Genomic DNA, 21352 nt, shown 5'->3' on the forward strand with positions numbered 1-21352 from the left:
AAGGTTAAAAACTGAAATATCTTGGGGAGATAATTCAAGAAAATAGTTTGAAAAATCTGCTGTACGGGAAAGGATACATAAACGGGAAGGGCATAAAAATGCCTGTCTAAAATGCAAAAATAAGCCATTACAATGAAGTAGTAAATCATAATGTCCATATGCAAGCGAATGTCTAGCATTGAACTGTTATTTAGATAAATTAGAAATACTAGAAGGAGAATTATTAGGAAAATACACTGAAGCGCCAAAAAACTGGTATGAGCTTGCGTATTCAAATACAGAGATATGTCAACAGGCAGAATATGACATTGCGGCCAGTAATGCCTACGTAAGACAACAAATGTCTGGTGCAGTAGATAGATCGGTTACTGCTGTTACAATGGCAGCTTATCAAGATTTCAGTGAGTTTGAACGTGCTGTTATAGTCGGCGCACGAGCGATAGGACACAGCACCTCCGAGGTAGCAATGAAGTAGTGATTTTCTCGTAGGAGCATTTCATGAGTGTACCCTGAATATCAGGTATCCGGTAAAACATCAAATCTCCTACATCGCTGCGGCCGGAAAAAGGTCCTGCAAGAACGGGACCAACGACGACTGAAGAGAATCATTCAACGTGACAGAAGTGCAACCCTTCTGCAAAATTGTTGCAGATTTCAATGTTGGCCCATCAAAAAGTGTCAGCGTGCGAACCATTCAACGAAACATCATCGATATGGGTTATCGGAGCCGAAGGCCCACTCGTGTACCCTTGATGAAAGCAGGACACAAAGCTTGATGCCTCGATTGGGCCCGTCAATACCGACATTGGACTGTTGATGACTGGAAACATGTTGCCTGGTCGGACGAGTTTCGTTTCAAATTATATCGAGCGGATGGACGTGTACGGGTATGGAGATAACCTCATGAATCCATGGACCCTATACGTCAGCGGGGTACTATAAAAGCTGGTGGAGGCTCTGTGATGGTGTAGGGAGTGTGCAGTTGGAGTGATATGGACCCTTGATATGTCTAGATACGACAGTGACAGATGACACGTACTTCAGAATCCTGTCTGATCACCTGCATCCATTCGTGTCCAGTGTGCATTCCGACGGAATTGGGTAATTCCAGCAGGACAATGCGATGCTCCACACGTCCAGAATTTGCTACAGAGTGACTCTGAGTTTAAACATCCGATGGCCACCAAAATCCCCAAACATTAACATTGCTGAGCGTATCTCTGATGTCTTGTAACGTGCTGTTCAGAAAAGATCTCCACCCCCTTATACTCTTACGGATTTATGGACAGCCCCGCAGGATTCATGGTGTTCGTTCCCTCCAGCACTACTTCAGACATTAGTCGCGTTCACGTCACATCGTGCTGCGGCCCTTCTGCGTGCTCGCGGTGGACCTACACGATATTAGCCAGGTGTACCAGTTTCTTTGGCTCTTCACTGTATTAGATCCACGAAAAAACTATGGAAGGATGGAAATTACGAATGATGAAATTTATCAAAACACAGAAAACATACAAGACGTAAGGAGAAAAATAAAACTGGTATTTTTGGACATTTCCATCGAGTGCAAAACAATAGATTATCCAAAAAGATCTCCAAATATCTGGGGAATAAAAAGTCAGCAGAAATATGGATTGAAGCGCTAAAAATTGAATTATAAATACATAATACAAAAACTGAAGAAACGACTGATGGAAGTGTTCAGGGAAAAACTACTGAATATGGAAGTATTGCAAGGTAGAACAGTGATAAAAACTTGTCTGAAGCGTCCAGAAGACAGGAAGAAGATAGTGAACGACTGACAGAATGTTCAAAGAAAAGAAAAACACGTGGCAAGGAACTGAAATCGGCAAGTGGTTCTTAGTTGACCCATCCGAGAGGAAGAAAAAGAAGAGTACACAATAAAAGGGTATATTTATAAGATTGGTCCCCGTATCTTCCTCATTACTCTTCATCCGAATATTAACAGCTTTTCCTTTTCTCGTTTAGTCATGTTCAACGTTTATGAACTGTACATGACTGCTGTGTATAGCACTGTGTTGTAGATCGTCATCTTAGTGTTCGCTGATACTGATTTTGAGGTGAGCGCCTCCCTGAAGGAATACATGCACTTCATTACCACTATTATTCTTTCCTTGATGTCCGTTTTCTTGCTGTTGTCACTAATAAACCAAGATCCCAAGCATATGAAATGGTGAACTCTCTTGAACCTAGTGCCATCTATCTCACGAAATCGTCCCTGCTCTTGTCTTCTTCCTAACTGCATTAATTCCGTTTAGTACTGATTCGTCCGCAGCTCGTGGTCGTGCGGTAGCGTTCTCGCTTCCCGCGCCCGGGTTCGATTCCCGGCGGGGTTAGGGATTTTCTCTGCCTCGTGATGACTGGGTGTTGTGTGATGTCCTTAGGTTAGTTAGGTTTAAGTAGTTCTAAGTTCTAGGGGACTGATGACCATAGATGTTAAGTCCCATAGTGCTCCGAGCCATTTGAACCAATCAGTACTGATTCACCTTGAACCCAACCTTCTGTGCGTAGTAGTCCACATTCTGATACATTTATTTCGACTCAGGGTTTGATTCACTTGGTAGTACTAAATCATGCGCGACAATTGAAATTCTCATACATCTGTACTCCAACCCTCTCTTGTTGCCAACATTCCCTTATTACTTTCTCTAAGATGACATTGAAAAAACAAACATTATGGAATAAAACAGTTCAAGATTAAATGTGTTGGATTTTACTACTTCTTTTTTACCATGAAGTGAAAAGCTGGCATGGGAGACTGTTTAAAACAGAATATAAGTGGAGATGCCTGACAATTCAGAAGACAACTATTGTGGAAATACGTCCAACTATTTTACTGACAGCGAACGTGTTACAAAAGTATGACTCGAGAGATAATGAAGTTGGCGGCTGGAAGTAAAACTATTGGCTTTGTTTATTATGATTAATCATCTTCCTATCAAGTTTTTATCGTAATATACAGTATATGGTAGTGCAACAAATTCGGAACGTCTCGTTAAGCTTCACAACATATGAAAACAGGTAAAAACTAGCAGTTTCTAGCATGTAAAAGGCTCGTGTTCGAAGCCCGAAACGCCCACAGAACTTCTCTCTAGGGGACAGGTATCAGTGTTTCGAAGTGCAGATCTTTGCTGAGTTAGGGCTGTAATTCCAGCAATGCCTGGCGTGTTCTGAAAACTTGTAGACTGTATATAAAAAAAGAAACAAACGAACTCCAGGCCTCGGAAGGTCCAACGGCACCGACCGAACGCCGTGTCATCCTCAGCCGTTAGGCGTCATTGGATGCAGATATGGAGGGGCATGTGGTCAGTACACTGCTCTCCCAGCCGTTGGTAGTTCTTGTGATGGGAGCTACTACTTGTCCATCAAGTAGCTCCTTAATTGGCCTCACAAGGGCTGAATGCACCTGCTTGCCAACAGCACACGGCAGACCCAGACGGTCACCCATCCAAGTGCTAGTCAAGCCCGACAGGAATCAACTTCAGTGATCTGACGGGAACCGGTGTTACCGCTGCGGTAAGGCCGCTGACGCAGTGTACAACATTGCCTTTAAAACTTAGTACCTTTTCTGTAGTGTAAACTTTACACCTGTCACAAAATTTTTCTGTGGAACGCTGCCGATAGCTCACTAATCAGGCTGTCTGGAGTCCATCGAAATCAGTACTTCTGTTGGGTCATTCCATCTCAAATCAACTAACAATCTGAACCTTGATATCTCAGATTTGGATGAATTTTTTTTCAGGTAATGTACCCACAAACACTAGTTTAAATTTGAAATTTCAAATTATTCTGACCTTTGGCTTTTGAGTCTCAAGGGTTTAAAAATAAAAAAAACCTGTTTTTGATCAATCGATGATTGTTTTAAAATTCTGTAGCTCAAAAACTATACTGCCTAGAGAGCTCAAACTTGCACCATTTTTTTCCTCTAAAAATTCCCTTCAATTTGGTATGTAACATGACTATGCTACCTAAATCTGAAAATTTTAAACTATTCCAAAAAAACATTTTTTGAAATTTCCAAAATCCATACCCTCGGATTTTTCTATAAAAATTGTATGTGTTGTCCAGTCTAACTGACCACATGCATGCAAAATGTCAAGATGGGATCTCAATGGATTCTTGTATAAAATAATATTTTACTACCACAATACACACTAGTGAGGTGAAAAACATACTATTTCTAGGATATGAATACTAAGGTAGGCCAATGTAAATCTAACAAACTTAAATTATTATGTTAGCCTTTTTATGCAACATTACCCTCTTATTGTTTGTTAATTCATTAAATGATATTTTACATGCGAGAATAAAATATATAAAAAATAAAAACTTAAGAATCTTACGATTTTATACAACATTCACTTTTTATTATAAAAAACGTGAAATTTTCATGTAGGGTCATGGCTCTAGTTTTGGCCATACCCCACTTATGGCCACCTTGATGTAACGGGTGCAGTTTTAAGCTCCTTCGGAATACCAGCCAGTCCTACCATGGATTATAATAGGCAATATGAAATGTGCTATTCAATTGTCTATAAAAACATTTCTTTCTTTGGTCTTGTTTGAAGTCACCATTTAATGAAAAGATCTGTGTTGCAGATGTTTAGTTATGTAGTGTTTTTCTTTAAGCAACACACAATCCTTTTTTTTTTGTTTGTTTGTATTCTAGATGTTGTACAAAGCATCAGAAGAAACTTACTTTATTTAGAAGTAATATTAAGTATTATATTTTCATTTCCTACAAGTTAAACATGATAAAACCTAACAACACGTCATTAATGTGACAATAGGAAATAAAGATGGAAAGATCCAGGTTCAAAAGAGGCTAGTGTTGGCAAATTTGCAAGAACTACACCAATTATTTAAGGAAAAGATCCCTGCAAACAAACTTGGTTTTCCAAGTTTTGCGGATTTAAGACCATGGAACTGTATCCTGGCTGGAAGAAGTGGCACACATACTGTGTGTGTGTACCTTACATCAAAACATTAAGCTAATGATGAACGGTCCTAAGAAGCAAAATTTTGTTTTGGACGGAGATAAAACTGCTTTGAAATCTTTCATTCCTGCCTAGTCAAGATGATGTGCAATCCACCGTCACAACAATGTTTTATTGATATTTGTAAAGAATGTCCTGGTGTCTATAGACTTAAAGATCTATTGAATGCAAAGTTCACTGACTTTATGATTGATGAAGTTACCTACAAAAACTGGGTAACTGTAGGTAGGTGTTTGACAGAAACTGTAGTAACAAGTACTGATGAGTTTATGGATGAGTTTTTGGACACTCTAATGAAGTTAAAAACTCATTCACTTATAGCTAGTCAGCAGAAAGAATACTACAGTGAAATCAAGGACAATTTAACTGAAGGCCATGTAGTAGTCAACTGTGATTTTGCAGAAAACAACTCTTTCGTAGTACAAGATATCATTCCACTAGACTACCACCCAAGCTACACTGCATCCTTTCATCATATACTATAAATGGGAGGGAAAACTGAAACATCTGCAGAATGTCTTCATATCAGATTGCCTGAAACATAATACAGTTGCTTTCTATGTATTCCAGAAAAAACTGCTAGAAATCATAAAGCAAACCTTGCGTTTTGCACTTAAAAAGATTACTTACTTTTCTGATGGCAGCGCTGCACAATATAAAAATAGAAAAACTTCCTTAATTTGTGTTTGCATAAAACTGACTTTGAAGTTGAGGCAGAGTGGGAGTTCTCTGAAACATCCCATGGCAAGAGTGCATGCAATGGCCTTGACAGAACTGTTAAGCGGCTAGCTGCTAAAGCCAGCTTACAAAGGGCATATGACCAACAAATCTTAACACCCAATTCACTTTATGTATTTGCCATGGAAAACATAAAAAACATAGACTTTGAATATTGCACAACAGAGGACTATGAACTGACCAAAGACTACATACTTCCTCGGTTTAGTGAATCAAAAGCAATTGTGGGAACAAAAGTTTCACTCATATAAACCGTGCACAGAGAGTCAAATTACTGTCAAGCGAGCCGGCCGGAGTGGCCGTGCGGTTCTGGGCGCTAGTCTGGAGCCGAGCGACCGCTACGGTCGCAGGTTCGAATCCTGCCTCGGGCATGGATGTGTGTGATGTCCTTAGGTTAGTTAGGTTTAATTAGTTCTATTAGTTCTAAGTTCTAGGCGACTGATGACCTCAGAAGTTAAGTCGCATAGTGCTCAGAGCCATTTGAACCATTTGAACCATACTGTCAAGCCTTATTGTTTTAGTCTGGATGAGTCTCTTGAATATGTGACAACAATGAACCAAATAACACCGTCACATATGGAACATATTGCTGCTGGTTTTGTGACAGTAGCATATGATGACTCTTGGTGGCTAGCATGCATTGAAGAAAAATACAATGACATGTACCAAATAATTTTTTTACACCCAAAGGGTCCAGCCCAGTCTTTCTACTATCCACAACCAAGAGATATATTAGATGTCCCATGAAATACTCTTTTACAAACAGCGAATCCAGCAACAGCTATGGGAAGAACCTACACTTTAAGTGCTAAAGAAATGAAAAATTAAGTTTTCTTCTCTTGCTTTGGAAATATATCTTAAAAGATCATAAAAGAAGCACGTTTAAATTATGTTACACCTACCCTTACTAAACAGTAAGTTGTATAAATAACGTGTATTAACTTTGTAAATACCAATTAGTATTAGAAATACAATTCTATCCACGCAAATATCAGCAAGCTAATCTTTTTCCCTAGTGAAATTACTTATATGCCAATTTCTAATATAAGGAACTTGTTGTAAATGATTACAAATAACACTGGAAAACCAAAAAAAAAGAAAATCTCTGCCATTTACAACTAAGGATGAAGGTGAGTGGCTTTATTCAAAATTTTAACTTGTAGCACGTATATTACTAAAATGTGTTCATTTCCATCTGATGCATAGTTAAAAGAATCATGAAAATTAAATTAAAACAACACTATTTCATTTAATGATTTAACAAACAATAAGAGGGTAATGCTGCATAAAAAGGCTAACATAATAATTTAAGTCTGTTAGAATCACATAGGCCTACCTTAGTATTCATAGCCTAGAAATAGTCTGCTTTTCACCTCACTAGTGTGTATTGCGGTAGTAAAATATTATTTTATACAAGAACCCATTGAGATCCCATCTTGAAATTTTGCATGCATGTGGTCAGTTAGACTGGACAACACATATAATTTTTATTTAAAAAATCCGAGGGTATGTATTTTGGACATTTCAAAAAATGTTTTTTTGGAATAGTTTTAAATTATCAGATTTAGGTAGCATAGTCATGTTACATATCACATTGAAGGGAATTTTTAGAGGAAAACAATAGTGCAAGTTTGAGCTCTCTAGGTTGTGTAGTTTTTGAGCTCCAGCATTTAAAAAAATAATCAATTGATCAAAAACAGAGGTTTTTTTGAGTTTTAAACTCTTGAAACTCAAAAACCAAAGGTCAGAAAAATTTGAAATTTCATATTTAAACTAGTGTTAGTGGGTACATTGCCTGAAAAAAAATTCATCCAAATCTGAGAGGTCATGGGTCAAATCTTGTAGTAAAATTGGTTGGTTTGACATGGAATGACCCTGTTGACGAAGAAGACTCTAGTGTTTCTAATGTCTTTTTTCTTTTTACTTTCACCACATTTCTGAACAAAATATCAACCGTATTGGCTCGCACATGTCACAGGAACAATGCATTTGTGGCACGCTTTCGAGTTCCTACACACCAGGGACACACCAGCAGTTGGTGGCAACGAACTGAAGGTCACTAGGAACAGATCAACGATCGCACATCCGATTAATTACCTGATTATTCTGTTCTGGAAACCAGTTTTCGTTTGGCGAGCCGGGCTTTACGTAAAGATGCAGCGCTCCACTTCATTAGAATCTTAGTAATTTGTAGACATAGGCGGTAACGAAGCGGGGGAAGTAGTTGCGTATACAGGTTCACTATCATGAGGTGCGATTAAAATGTCGAGTTAGCGGGAAGATGTCACTCTCTTTCAGGCACGGGTGACAGAAAACTGAAATTACTTGACACGAGGCAGCCCTTGATGTTCTGTAACGAGACGACGGTCCAAATCTGTTTTACATCAAGATGCATAACGTCTTCCCCGAATTTTAAACTCTATGCCCGTTGTTATAGAAATGTGATTCACAAGCTCCGCCTTGCAACAAAACAGGTTTGATTTCATGCAGACATACTATAATGCAGTACCTGTGTTGTTCACAAGTTCCATGAGGAACATTGCATTGTACTTCTTAACAGCATAGGCAGTGAAATATCGTATTTATCCGTCGACACCGGGCAGGCAACTTTAATTAAAATGCCTACCTTGTAGGGGTACACACGTAATGAATGTGCGAGTGCAGGTTAAAGCCAAATGTCTGACGACATATGGAAGTTTGGGTCTGGACCTGAATAGTGCTTGGATGCCTGATGGTAAGGTGACCGCTCGTCATAAAAGGGAAATACGGGTTCGAGTCGGACCTGCACAAATTTTCATTGTCACCACGACATTATACAGCCGACTGTCGTCCATATTCGCATCTGCGAATATATTTCATGTCACTCAAACATGTTCCAAGACACGCTGAGAGTTGTTTCACTACAACTACACTGAGTGCCAATGTTGACAAACACTAACGCTTTCGTCTCCCAATAAGATTTTTTCCCCAATGTTATAATTTCACGCCAATTTTTTGCTTCATACAAATTATCTGAATATAACTTTGTTGCTCATGGCATACTGCATTCATCACGGATCTGTGGGTGAGATGGGGAGGCAGTCAAGGAAATAACAAAATGAAATCTAAACGTAAGATACAATACAGCAAAACTGACAGAACTTTTACACTTATACTTAAAAAAAAAAAAACCACTGAAGATACCGCAACTGCTGTGGTGAAACATTTGTGAATGAAGATAAAGGCATAAATGTATGTTGCTAAAAGCTTGACCAATTTATGACACAAGATGAATACATTTTAACTACTCATATTGGAATTCACAGCCAATGCAGCTGCTAGTAAAGTTTTCATAAAATACACCATCCAAGGAACAAGCCACCTACCGCAAAAAATGCCACGAACCTATCCATTTATATTAAAAGTGCTGATAAATAAGTTTTTCTGAACATATTCGTAGTATCTAATACCTGTTTCTGTGTGTAAATAAAAGTCGTTCTGCTTGCTCGCTATTCGATTTTCTCTTCTATTATTTACTGACTATTCACAGTCACAACTTTCCGTGGTCCCTTCGTTACTTCTATGCACGGATGTAACCTGTACTCTGTCGTCCTACACTGCCCAGTGTAGCCCATTACGAACATTTACTTGAAAATCTCAAAATTACCACTTCAAGTTTAACAAGAACGTTCTTAAACGCGTGTTTTCTGCTTGCCGTTCGAAACGAATCAGTTAATCGTTATCAAGTTAGAGACTAAAACAGCAAATTTACTAACAAAAAATAATCTTCGGCGCATTGGAGGAGATGTCATGAACAGTTTTCGATATATATTACTGACTGACAGTATCCACAACGATACTCCTCCATACTATCACAAACACACACTTAAAGATTGCTATTCTTTAAACTCACTACCTCAGGTCACAATGTAACATATCATTCCTTGGCCGTGCCTGTGTGCCCTTTCTTTAGCCGTTGTCTACGAGAGAATCGTGTTTCTGTATGAAGGGGGCTTGCTTCGGCCTGTAGCAGATGGGCCGGGTTTTCCTCCAGTCCTGAATGGGCTGTGACTGGATCCTTCAAGGCGGATTTTAAGGGTAGGTATTTCCCCAGTGACGGGTGGTGTATTCAGCGTCCGTTCCAGAAACAGTTCTTAATGCCCTGCCAGCAGACAGAGGCTCACAGAAGCGCTATAAGAAGGAAACGGTCAATGAGAATGCCTACATTCTGCTCCGAATTCTAACTTGCTGAAATGCCTATACGTTAAATAATAGGCCCGTTCGAGTAACGGTTGCAACTGTTGGAATCACGCGAACGAGTCCAAGGAGATATTTTCACCCAGTTCCAGCGGTTTTTGACTGGCCTAAAGTTGTTCCGAGTGGCGGCCATTGGATGGTTACAACTAGTTTCGACCACCAGAGGAATTTCTTCTAGTGACTCCAACGCGTTTAATAACCTCGCTCCAAAGGGATAAGCCTGTGCATGCGCAAATATTTTTGTGTTCCGTATCGCAGTATCGTTGAAGAAAATAAGTACATACTAGGTTCTTGCTTGCAAGCTGAAGAGAGGGTACATCTTATCCATTTGAAAATTTAATGCATCCTTCTGTGATTTTATTCACTTTAGGGATTTTTCTGCAGAAATGTGTTGTATAATATATTACATGAATCCTTGGGTATTGAAAGTAAAAGGATCTCACTATCCGCTGTTACATTCACTTACAAAATGAATAACTTACTCTCTTGTATAAAAGGATAGGATAAGAGCGGATAACGTTGGCTCACATACGTTACTCGTTGCCGTTAATGACATGCACACAATAACTTCGACTGTTACACATACATTAGTGGAATTAAGTTGCATAACAGATTCATAACCACAGGACGCACTGGAGCCACTCCCTAGCAACTAAATATGTAATACTTTTTCTTTCAATCGGATAATTTCCAGCATTTGTAATGTTTGGGCATTTACTGATATGTAGTTTATTAATAGTGATTCAAAAATGGTTCAAATGGCTTTGAGCACTGTGGGACTTAACTTCTGAGGTCATCAGTCTATTAACATTGGTACTTCTATGTATTGTCAATTAGCAACAAAATTTGTGTTACCAAAATCAATGAGACAATCTTATCAAATTTTACATGATATGCATATAATCAAAATAGTAAAAAAACAGGATATTAACGAGGAAAGTGGTGTCAGGAATAATTCACAACTTTTTCAGTTAATTTCCTGGATCACTGCTGCTCCAAGAAGTGATGCTCAAAAATGGGAAGCAGAAATATTTGACTCAATTTCATTCATTATAAATGATGTTTTTGGAAAGCCTGCACCTGTGTAATTAATTACTTAAACACTGAAACACTGCTCCTATTAAGTATTCTCTCATGTTTACAAGACGCGTTTCGAGAATTTCTCATTGTCATGATCAAATATTTACCCAAGTATCTATTTTCTGCGTTGTTCTGCCTCCCTTCCAATAAAGTCGTCTTTTTCACGTAATAAGGTACTGTACGTCCTACATTATGCAGAAAACCACACACACGCAAATTATTAATCATACCGTTTGTAAAATTTCACACAGGGTGTGTGCTTTTCGACACTGTGGAGGGCGCACAGCACCTTCTTACATCAAAAAGACGACACAGCACAGTGGAACAGAGGAAAAACACACATACAAAGATCACACATAACACGTAAGTAAATATTTGCACTCACCAATGACAAATTCTCGAATCGCCTAGTGCCAAACATAAGAAAAATACGTACATAGTGCAGTGTTTCATCATTCAAATCAGAGACGTTTGAGCAACACGAAGAGAGCCTCTCACACATTGCTAAAACGCATTGTTCTGTTGCACCGCTTTGCTAACTTCTGCCTCCATCCTAAATCTCCATTACCACACTTCCTAGACGTTTAAAGTTATCCACAATTTCAATATCTTGTCCTTTAATATTAAATTGTCCCTTGCCTACTCTGTCTCCTCTGGTTACTACCGTATTCTTGCTTTTCTACCCACTGCATTGCATTCCGTATTGCTGGATTTTTTTATTTTTTTCATTTAAGATATCGATTTGTTCTTGGACATCCCTACTGTTGGTTCCCCACACCACAATATCATTGTAAACAGCAATGACGTCATCATTCTTCCTCTACGAGCTTCTTCGTCTCTTCCACTATTTCATCCATCACGACTATAAATAATAATACTGACACCACACATACTTGTCTAAACCAGATAACATTCCTAAACCGATCAATTCTCGCAACTTGGATCTGGACACAGGTGAAAAATTTTTCATAGTTGCTTTAAGAACTTCAGTTGCTGGTTTTGTTTCCCTTTCTCTCCAAGGTTACCTAAACCTTATCTCTGGGGACACTAAGCCTTCACTAACAACGGGACCACACGGCAATCGGATTTTTGTAATTTTTTATATTTATGGTACGTGAAGTTATACATCTCCCAAAACAATTCGATGTAACTCTCAAAAGTTCTCGAGAAAATCGACTTTGATGAGTTCCAATGATGTTTAATATACATATTTTTCGACGAGCAGTGTGGCGTTGTGGTAGACTGCTTGCTCGCTGTTTCGGGTGCGTGAGTTCGATTCCAGGTGGAACGAAATTTTTAAAGAAAGGTGCATGCTCTACGAACATTTCCGTGAAGCGTAATCGCTTCATCAAATCTCATTTCGGTCATTACTTTTTTTTGTTCAGTTCAATTACCTGCGTTATTCCAACATAAAGTTCATAAAAACAGGCTAAATTAACACAGCTTCCATTTTTATGAAAAATGCCGTCTTCTTATTTCTTATTATATGCAAAAATCCAGTTTTCATCGCAAACAAAAATTCTTAATTACCGATCTTTTTATCAAACATTGTTGATCAATAATGTATAACTTTAGAAAATTATAAATTAAATTTATTTCATCTTTTTGTATTTGACACTTAACGTAAACGCTCACGAGACATGCTCCTTTGTTTAAAAATTTATTCCTCCAGGATTAGAACCCAAGCTCCCAGCGAATCGGGTGAGCTCTCTACCACATAGTCACTAAGCTTGCCGAAAGAATACCACTTCAGTTTAGCATTTAAAAACGGTCGGAAAACTTCAGAGCCGATTTTCTCGAGAATTTTGAGTGTTGCATCGATCTTCTTTGGGATCAATTCTGAACTTTACGCACCATAAATATAAAAAAAATACAAAAATCCGATTGCCGTGGTCCTCTTGTACGTCAGGAAATGTCCCATCTGGTAAGGATCCCACACCGCGCAGCAGTATTCTAAAAGAGGACGGACAAGCGTAGTGTAGGCAATCTCCTTAGTAGATCTGTTACATTTTCTAAGTGTCCTGCCAATAGAACGCAGTCTTTGGTTAGTCTTCCCCACTACATTTCCTATGTGTTCATTTCATTCAATTTAAGTTGTTCGTAATGGTATTTAGTTCAATTTACGGCCTTTATATTTGACTGATTTATAGTGTAACGAAAGTTTAAAGAATTCCTTTTAGCACTCATGTGGATGACCTCACACTTTCGTTATTTAGGGTCAACTGCCAATTTTACCACTATTCAGATATCTTTTCTAAATCCTTTTGATCTTCTGATGACTTTATTAGTCGATAACCGACAGTGTTGTCTGCAAACAACCTAAGATGGCTGCTCAAATTGTCTCCCAAATCGTTAATATCGATAAGGAACAGCAAAGGGCCTATAACACTACCTTGGGGAATGCCAGGAATCACTTCTGTTTTACTCAATGACTTTCCGTCAATTACTAAGAACTGTGACCTCTCTGACAGGAAATCAAAATCCAGTCACATAACTGAAATGATATTCCATAAGAACGCAATTTCACCACAAGCCGCTTGTGTGGTACAGTGTCAAAAGCCTTCCGGAAATCCAGAAATATGGAATCGATCTGAAATCCCTTTCAAAAGCACTCAACATTTCATGCTAAAAAGAGCTAGTTGTGTTTCACAACAACGATGTTTTCTAAAACCATGTTGACAGTGTGTCAACAGACAGTTTTCTTCGAGGTAATTCATAATGTGGGAACACAATGTATGTTCCAAAATCCCGCTGCATATCTACGTTAATGATATGGGCCTGTAATGAAGTGGATTACTCCTATTACCTTCCTTGAATATTGGTGTGACCTGTGCAACTTTCCAGTCTTTGGGTACGGATCTTTCGTCGAGCGAACGGTTGTATATGATTGTTACGTGTGGAGAAGTCGCTTCACTACTCCGAGGATTTCTACTTCTACGTTACTCACGTTGGCAGCTGTTCTTGATTCGAATTTTCGAAATATTTACTTCGTCTTCTTTTGTGAAGGCATGAAGATGATCCGACGCAGATTTGAATGCTGCTCCTCTTGAATGTTAAAATTACGTGTATCCTGAATTGGGCCATCTGCTTCGGTGGCCCACATCATAGTAAATAATGGTTAACGCTCGCATTCTGCACCTTTATTAATCCATGCGAAAGTACAGAAATTTATGATTTTCATTCCTAATAGAAGACTGTACGATTTTTCATCACTGATATGACATCAAATATAGGAAGCGCCATAGCACAATCAAAAGGTATTACAGTTTAATCACGAAACTTATTTTATGTCGATTTCTACTAAGTGAGCCTTGTCAATATCAGCCATGAACATAAAAATATTATCGAAGGAAGCAAAGGTAAGACAACGCAAAACTTTCCATTGACTGGAGACACAATGCCTCGGATTGGCTGCAAGTTCTGCACCAAGTGTTTCAACACTTCCCCAGTTACTTAAAACAAAGGAAGTGGCATGTCATGAGCAATTCTGTGGAGCATCTACATCTACATCCATGCTCTGTAGACCACTGATGTCCGCGGGATAGGGCACTTCTCATTCTACCAAATATGAGGGTTCCTTCCCATTGCATTCACATGTGAAGCGCGAGCGCTCCGGCCGCAGCGACGAGTGGAGCCGAAGGGTGAGTTGGAAGAGGAGAATGAAGGCTGCAGCCGTACGTCGCTAGAGCAACGCAGTCGCCTCTTCACATACCAGCCCGTTTGCTGAAAATACTGCTTGCGTCCAATTAGATTTACGTTCTGTGTGAGGAAAACTGTAACGTCTACGCACTTGTAAAAGAAGAGATTCTTATGAGTGCTGGGTGAACTCTTATTGGAATGTCAATACAACACCAACCACAAAGACAATCTGATGCACTTGTCTTCTGACAAACGACAGTGAATGCTGGGTGAAATGAAGGGGGTCATTAGGAAAGAAATTGAGTTAGAGGTAAGAAAAGTAGTTATAAAAAATTATCTGATTTCATTAAGTGCCGCAATGCAAGAGGAGAATTGTTTGGAAAACGAGATTGATCCTATCAAACAAAAATTAAAGTTATGAAAAAAAAGGGTTCAAGATCATAACAGGTAACATTTCCCAGGCCTCCGGGCAGTAATTTGTGGACCAGATACGACTGACTACGTTTTAGTAATTGAAACATATCATTATGAGTTCTGAAAGAGATTGCAAGACTTTACAGGACTGAAGAGGATTTAGATTTGTCAGACGAAAGACGGATTAAAGATTTATTTGTCAGAGCGTTCTCACTAATAGATATACAGTGCAGCACCCAGTTCAAGAATTCCACTGCAAGAATTTAAAAGACTTTTATAAAATGATACCCCAAGAACTGTATCCTTAACTGAACAGACAAGCTATTACAGTTATTTCAATTTTTCGATCAACATACGTATACAAATGCTTTTTTCCTGTTATGAAATTGACAGAGCCACGCCAACGTTTGGGTTTAACGGATTTTAATCTGCGTAAATCCATGCGTTTCACTATCACGAACCATAGTTCCAGTTATATTACATACTCTAAGATTGAAGTGTGTATCAATTTATAAACATTACGATTCATTGTTAAATGCCTGTGTAAAACACTCTTTTTAGTTCTGATCACGTATTAGCACTATCTAATGTACTTATTTAATTAAGTAATACAATCCATTGTTTCAGCAGAAAAGTAAAAAGTCAAAAATAAACCCATGCCATAAATTCCTGCTTATAAAAGTACCCTGCAATATTCGCCTCTTAGAAGTAGTTGCACTGTGTTGCAAAAACACTTCGACCTAATTTTCCCGCGCGTGTAACCTATCGGCACGTAACAGTCTCAATTCACATACTCTCGGGATAGCGTAGTGGTGAGGGAAGCCGGAGTGTTGGGCAGACTGGGCAGGCTCGCGGAGCGAGGGCCCTCTCTCGGAGCGCAAATCTGGGCCAGGCCTGCTCTGAAGCCTCCCCGCGCGCCACAGTAGCTGTAATCTTGGATGCAATACGTAAGGGGTTGTAGTACATTCCTATATTCCTCGCTTAAAACTGGTTTTTCAAATTTTATAAATAGACTTTCGCTGAATAGCTGACATATATCATCAAGCATCTGCCAGTATACAGCCATGTAAGCATTTCTATGACACTCTTGCGTCGGCCAAGCGAACCTGAGACCATTCGTGCTGCCCTTCATTGTAAGAGCTATTTAGTATAGGCCTCGTGTGTTTTGTAACCAATCTCCTTCTGTAGGCTGACTGAACTTTTCTAGACTCCTACTAATGTACCAGAGTCTGCTACTGGATTTATTTACCACTACCGTTCCGTTTCATATCTTCAGTGGTATTTGCAAGATTAGACTGATTACAACTGTTTCTGACTAGTATTGTAATAATATGATACTAAGTTTTCGCGTTTTGTGAATTGTACAAATTCCTGAATATTTCAGGCAAGTTGGAAATCTTCACACCACTTTGTATCTTATGGAGCGTGACTGAATATCTGAGCACCTTTTTTCAAATAGTACTTCAATACAGATAACAGCATCCTCTACAAAAAAAAGTCCAAGGTTACTATTAATATTATCGGCCAGGTGATTAACCTAGACCACTAAAGGAGGGAAAATGTTACATTGGTACTAAACCATCTTAAACTGTGTTACTCCAAATTTATTTAAAGGAAGTCATAATTTATTGGTTATGCATTATGTAATTACGATTATTTGATCTCCAATGGTGTGTTACATACTTAATTAAGTACAAAAAATCCTTCTTTATACACTACTGAATCGTAAATTTTACGAGGGTTTAGTAATCTAGGGTTAATATACAATTTGAACGGCAAGGTTCCCAACACACTTCTCTACGATCAGTTGTATCCGGGTATTGGCTGGAGTGCACTTTCTAATATCGAAATCGAATCATAAAATCGGACCGAGCGAGGTGGCGCAGTGGTAGCACACTGGACTCGCATTCGGGAGGACGACGGTTCAATCCAGCGTCCGGCCATCATGATTTAGGTTTTCCGTGATTTCCCTAAATCACTCCAGGCAAATGCTGGGATGGTTCCTTTGAAAGGGCACGACCGACTTCCTTCCCCATCCTTCCCTAATCCGCTGAGACCGATGACCTCGCTGTTTGGTCTCTTCCCCCAAACAACCCAATTCATAAAATCGGCACATCTATATCCTTACTCTGGAAATTGCTATGAAGCGTATGGCAAAGAATACTTTCCACTGTACCACACATAAAGCTTTCTTCCCATTTCAATGGCATATAGAAAGACGGCAGATCAATGGCGGCGAGCGCGCGATGTAGTCTAATTATGTCATTACGCTACGTAAGGGGAGTTTCTTGCTTAGTACTGGTTTATAGTTTCACGTGGGATAGTTTATATCTCTCTTCAACACTCTGCCTGTTCAGACTCCTCAGCGTTTCCGTGAGTCAAGCAAACCTGTCAACATCCGCGCTGCCCTTCTTGTGTACCTGAAATACCTCGCCGTCGTAAGTTTCTCACCGTACAGCACGTTGTGCGCTGAAATGAAGTTGGCTTACCGATTATAACTTTGCAGTCCATCGAGACTTGAACACACATAATATTGCCTCTAACTGACTGTGTTTAACCGTATTGGCTGTGGGAGTACGTTCCACTAACCCACGGGAAACATCACAGGCCAGCCATTCTCTCCACCGATTTTATAGTTTCAGATGCTAGTGTCGTCTGCTAGGCCAATTGACTCGTCGGAGCACATACGAGGCTAACATCCGGCTCGTCGTCTTCCAGGTCATTCAGCGCATCACCCGCTCGGAAAGAAAATGATGTAACAAGATTGTGGTACAACATGGCTCTGTTCCTCGCAGTTTTTTTTTCTGTTGCTTCAGTGATAAAAAGTATTCATAGCGAAGCAGATACGACTGTGTCGCGGTGCCTGCTGCCCCGGTAAGACGTCGCGTACAGAAGCGGCAGCATTCCAGGAGGCCTGGCTGCTGTTACGTAACAGGTGGCAGCGCCGTGTTAGACAACATGGCACGGCTTTGCGCGCTCCGCATCCCTGACATTCCCAAACGACGCAGCCCCCACCCACTCCCGCTGGATCCATTTCCAGTTGTCAGGCGCGTGCGGCTGCTGCCGCCGCTACCCCCACCAGCTGTCAGCCGCAGTTGCTACTCCTCTATGGGTCTCTCTCCCGTCTCCAGAAGACCACTACGGGATGCTAAACCGATGGCCAGTTTACTTCCAGCTTATAAAGTCGAACGGTTGTCAGCTGCCCATTTACATACGCAAATCAATTTCGCTTCGCTCATTGGTTTGACTATTGTCGGTTTTCCAGAGTGTGACAGTGCAAAACCCCGCGGAGTGTAGATATGTAATCGCACCGGAATGATGGCACTGCCCAGACTCTGTCACACACCACTTAAGACGCGATGTAAAATTTTAATTGCCCAATGGAGTCGCTATCTCAAAGATGACCCTAACACGGAATCCTAAGAAGGGGAATTTCAATGAAATCCTACGGAATGACTATTTTTACTCAGTCGACAGATGATAATAATAATAATAATAACAATAATAATAATAATAATTAGATCACATAACATCAACAGATACGAAGAAAGTAAATTGGAAAAAGAAAACACTACATGCCAAGCACCCGTATCATCTAACACAGCCACACATCGACCAAGACGCATCCAACACATGGCTAAGAAAAGGCAATATATACAGTGAGACGGAAGGATTCATGATTGCAATACAGGATCAAACAATAAACACCAGATATTACAGCAAGCATATTATTAAAGATCCCAATACCACAAAAGATAAATGCAGACTTTGCAAACAACAAATAGAAACAGTAGATCACATCACAAGCGGATGTACAATACTAGCAAATACAGAATACCCCAGAAGACATGACAATGTAGCAAAAATAACACATCAACAGCTTGCCTTACAACATAAACTTATAAAACAACACGTTCTCACATACAACTATGCACCACAAAATGTACTGGAGAACGATGAATACAAATTATACTGGAACAGAACCATTATAACAGATAAAACAACACCACATAACAAACCTGACATCATACTCACCAATAAAAAGAAGAAATTAACACAACTAATCGAAATATCCATACCCAATACAACAAATATACAAAAGAAAACAGGAGAAAAAATTGAAAAATACATCCAACTGGCTGAGGAAGTCAAGGACATGTGGCATCAGGATAAAGTTGACATTATACCAATTATACTATCAACTACAGGAGTCATACCACACAATATCCACCAGTACATCAATGCAATACAGCTACATCCAAACTTATATATACAACTACAGAAATCTGTAATTATTGACACTTGTTCAATTACCCGAAAGTTCCTAAATGCAATGTAACATATACCGTACAGTTAAAAGGAAGTCACGCTTGATCAAGGTCCGCGTCACCTTCCATTTTTAACCAGACATAACGTCTGAGACAAGAAAGAAATAATAATAATAAATTGAAGAAATTACAAGTTACTCCAAATGAATTACAAATAAAATTAAATTGGTGTTTTACACTTACTAACATGTCTATCAGAAAAAGTGATTGCAAGAAAGGTATGAAGCAATTGGGAGTGCACTACCAACCCTAGCCGCACATTCCGACACTAATACGAATGCAACTACCAACTGTTTTAATTACTTCAGTGATTGAGCGAATATGAAATAAAAACGATACTATGACTGGTACCGGGATTAACGTTACCGTGGCAACGATATGTCCTCTTTTCATACATTAACGCCAAATTATCGCTGGTGCTGAGGATACTCACCAATATGCTGCGGCGTAAGTCGGCCGTGCAAAAGTCGCGTGCAAGGAACCAGAATCTCGCTCGTCGAGACTCGGACACCGTGAAGTCCCATCCATCGTCTGATATCAGAATCCTCGACATCTAAAACCAGTGACCTTGCACCTTCCACATCCAAACCAAGAGTGTCTATCTTCACGTATCCCTGTTCCCGACTCTGCTGTATTCGTCGTTCCGCCCACAACCGTCAGTAAGAAAAATGTTACTGCTTTCCGCCAATAGCGTGAAAACTGCCACGTTTAATAAATCCGAACCAAAGAATGTCTACCGACACGGGCACCTCAGAGCACATCTTCCTCGCCAGTTTGCTCTGGAAATTCCCTTCTGACGTCAGTATGCGACAGAAGAATCAGAGCGTTGTTTATACACTTCTAAATTTCCAGAAGCCTAACAAACGTGACGGGAACTCAGCGAGGCTTCTTCTCCTCTCATCGCCTAGACCCAGACATTCCAAGACTTCGATTTCTCACCATAAATTACTAGGTGGCAGCCCGCACTAGTGACTACCGCCCTATGTCTCCTAGAGATCCGAAGCGTGCCGAATACCGCGAACCTCGCCTTAGCTTGATTGACAGGGGAGTCCCCTGAGCCCGCTCAGGTGGCTCCTTGACACGCGTAAGCCGGAACAAAGCCTCTGAATGCCGTGTGGTCTCCCCTGTCACTTTCAAAGTTCTGTGCGAACTGGACGGTTCTCACGCATTCTTAGAACAGGGTGTATACGTGGGCAAGGAAAAAAAATTCCAGGATTTTTCCCGGATTTCCCGGTTAAAAATATGTTTTCTCCCGGGTGACAGTATATTTTCCCTTATCAATCCATTGAATGGTTACGGTTTTATGCCCGGGCGTACAATATACACGCATTTTAAAAAACGAAACTCAGGGAGAAAGACACGTTTTGGAAACATCTTTGATGTGCAGCAACATGTACGCTACTTATTTTCGTATTACGAAAGTATACACTGGAATTCCACCAAACACTGCATGTTACTTCCCGAGTCATTGAAATCGAGATTTCGATGCGCTTTTGTAGGCCGTTCGTAGCTCATGTCACGTGATCTCGCCAGCCGATGACAGCGGATATTCAGAGCATAGGACACGTGATGTAGTCAGCCAACAGCAACATCACTGTTAAGTAGCACGAACACAAAAACAGGGAAAGTTAATAGTTTAAATTAATATACGTAGTGTTGCTACAAGAAAAGCGAAGTTTTCACATATAACATTGTTCTCAAGCTGTAAGAGAAGCTAAGCTTTCGCATATACTGTTGATCTTTTTTGCGCGTGTTACACTTAAAGATAGATCACACAAATGTGCCAGTAAAATTTTTAATAATGACGTAAATGTCTGACCTTCACGGTTCGAAATTCTTCTAAATGGCGCGTCATCAAAGAGTTAATTTTTAAATGAGAGTCAAACGCTCTGTGATTTAATA

The 21352-nt window shown here is 39.7% G+C and overlaps 1 pseudogene; it reads right to left on the reverse strand.

Moving 5' to 3' along the window:
* Positions 1 to 3429: 3429 nt before the first annotated feature.
* Positions 3430 to 3548, reverse strand: LOC124623537 (annotated as a pseudogene).
* Between the last annotated feature and the right edge of the window lie 17804 nt (positions 3549 to 21352).

Source organism: Schistocerca americana, chromosome 7, assembly GCF_021461395.2.
Source record: "Schistocerca americana isolate TAMUIC-IGC-003095 chromosome 7, iqSchAmer2.1, whole genome shotgun sequence".
Lineage (NCBI taxonomy): Eukaryota > Metazoa > Arthropoda > Insecta > Orthoptera > Acrididae > Schistocerca > Schistocerca americana.